This window comes from Phyllostomus hastatus, unplaced genomic scaffold (assembly GCF_019186645.2).
Source record: "Phyllostomus hastatus isolate PE091 unplaced genomic scaffold, TTU_PhHast_1.1 phas_scaffold_60, whole genome shotgun sequence".
Lineage (NCBI taxonomy): Eukaryota > Metazoa > Chordata > Mammalia > Chiroptera > Phyllostomidae > Phyllostomus > Phyllostomus hastatus.
This window is the reverse complement of record NW_025334038.1, coordinates 15,751,611-15,754,196: the sequence shown is the minus strand read 5'-3', so window position 1 is coordinate 15,754,196 and position 2,586 is coordinate 15,751,611. Positions and strand designations below refer to the sequence as shown.

At 40.2% G+C, this 2,586-nt stretch overlaps 1 non-coding gene across 1 annotated transcript; it reads left to right on the top strand.

Moving 5' to 3' along the window:
* Positions 1–2,083: 2,083 nt before the first annotated feature.
* On the top strand, positions 2,084–2,187 carry TRNAL-CAA. The gene is made up of 2 exons: positions 2,084–2,121; positions 2,142–2,187. It is a non-coding gene; the product is annotated as a tRNA-Leu (tRNA).
* Positions 2,188–2,586: the final 399 nt, after the last annotated feature.

The following is a 2,586-nucleotide window of genomic DNA, read 5'->3' as shown; positions in this document are numbered from 1 at the left end:
AAACTTAAATATTATGATCAATCCCATTTTGAATGTAGCCTCATCTCAATTTTCACCTTCACCCCTGTTATTTAAAGTAATTTGGGGTGTAATTTTCAAAATTCCTCTTGTAGAAGGTGTTTTCATAAAAAGGATGACTTCTGGTGATGTTAGGGTTAGTAAATAGTAAAAATATTTACATGTTTAATTATAATCTCACCTTAATCCAGAAAGAACTTTAAATTGTTCAAAACAAAAGCAAAATAAGGTAACAGGAGTTTAACCTGCATAAAAAAAGAAAGAGAAATAATAATGGGACAAAAGACCAGCAATAAAAGTAAATGTATTACTTTACAAGGACAGTAAATTTTGGCCACAGATTGGTTTTAAACAGTGACATGGGAAGTTTGTTAAATTTTGTAGCTCTTAGTTTTTATGAGATGGGAATTGACTAAGTGGCTAAGGGACTTACATGGGATTCTCCAATTTCTGCCTGGATTCTTGGTAAATAGAAACTATCATGAAAAGGGTTTATTTTTCACATAATGAGATTAACAAGTCAAGAAAATACCTCAATAAAATTTTGGGGAAAAAAAGTCCTTTAAACAAGGATGTTGAACCTCAGTAATAAAGCCGTATAACAATGGGTTATCATTTTCACCCATTAAACTGTTGCTCTTGCTTAACTATAATACTCTGTTGGTCAGGTTTGGGGTATCTAAAGTGTTTAAAATTTTTTGGTAAGCAGTTGGACAGTATTTGTCAAAAACTTTTAAAACTGGATAAACTGATGAAGTACTTATAGAAATTTGAGGAAAAAAAATACTGGCATTTGAAAATATTTAAACAAGAATGTTCTTTAGTGTGTTGCTCATGAAAAGGAAAAATTAGAAATAATCCAGTGTTCAATACCATTTCAGTACAGGAAATCTGCAGTACTTTGCAATAATTACAAATTTTGAAGAGGTTACTCTTGCCATGTTGGAAGCAACTTAAAGAAAGTGTAGTAAATTAATTATTTTCCATGCAGAAGAGAGACCTAACTTTTATCTTACTGAAAGAAAAAGGGAAACCTTTGTGTGTTACAGAAAACAACCTACGGAGACAAAATTCACTTAAAATTCCCAAATCTGTATTTCGAATTTCCAAACGTCATGGTCCAAAGTACAGCAGTTAAGTGTCAAACATGTTTATGGAGCCCACCACGCGTGCAGACGTTGCCCAGGGCAGCATCCATTGTGTCCATCATCTGTCCCCACGAAAGGCTCTCTCTCTGGCTGCTCCGAGAAGTCAGTTCTCATTGTTTAGTTTAGGGCTCCGTTGAAAAATGTGCCCTCAGACGGGACAGACCCAGAACTCGGATTACTTTGCGAAAAGCTGAGGACTAGCTGGAGGAATCTGGTAAGGAGATGTGGCACGGTACCCTGAATCTCGCCTGCCATGTCCCCGAAAATTCGCCATTGTCGTCCCTGACCGGCAGTGACCGAGAAGATGGTCAGGGTCGAGCAGGCGAGTCACTCCTCCGGGTCCAGACTGCCTGTGTCCCTCCACCACTGGCGGGAGACCTCGCGTCCTTCTCCCCGATGTCACTTCCGGAGCCCAAAAGAAATTCATCTCCAAGAAGCGGCAAAGCAGTTCTGGGTACAAAAGGAACCTAAATAAAAATAGGGGCCGTGCTGTAGACTCGGGGTCATTTCGTTGCGTTTATTTCTTTTTCCTCACTATCTTCAAAATAAACAAACCCTAGGGGAAAGCTAATCACGCTCTAGATTTCACTGAGGATTAGAAATTGGAAAGCCAATGAAACAACCTCCGCAAATTGTTCTTTTTATCTGGCCGAAACAAGGCCTGTCTGAACACAGGACAGCTTTGAACACCCTTCTTCACGTGGGGATGACAGTTGTGAGTCCCCTGAGAGATCTATGTTCAGTTTATGCATTAACATTTTTTTCTACTCCCTCAAAGTCTCCCTTTTCAACCCTCGTGGGGTTTTTTTCCTATCCCAAGAATTTATCTTGTGACCCTGACGTGAGTATTACTTTAATGCACGTCACAGAGATAAGAGAGTTTATTCTAGTAAAAAGTGAAGAAATGTGCTTAGGGTGTCAGGATGGCCGAGTGGTCTAAGGCGCCAGACTCAAGCTTTGCTTCCGTGTTGAGGATTCTGGTCTCCGAATGGAGGCGTGGGTTCGAATCCCACTTCTGACACAGGTCTCTTTTTTCTTAATTTCCGAAACAAATACGTATTTCAACAGTATGTATAAACAATGTATCAACCTATACTATTAAAACATTTAAATGTGCTCACAGGAACTGTTAACAAACTGTTAAAAGCAGAAATCATCGCGGTATTTTTTGCAAGCTGCGAGACTTGGGGCAAAGACGCTTAATAAAAAGCAGAGGTAACTGGCGAGGGGGTGGTTTCTCTGAGGAATCGCGAGATAATCCGAAAAACTCAAACATTTGGGACCGGGGTATCTTTTCTCCTTGATTGTGCTGGTGAGAAAGGGGACTCTGGACTTGTGCTGTCGCTGTTTCTCCACCTGGCCCGTCCACTTTGTCCTGGCCCTCCCCTGAACTTGACCACCTCCAGTACTTTACCACCAG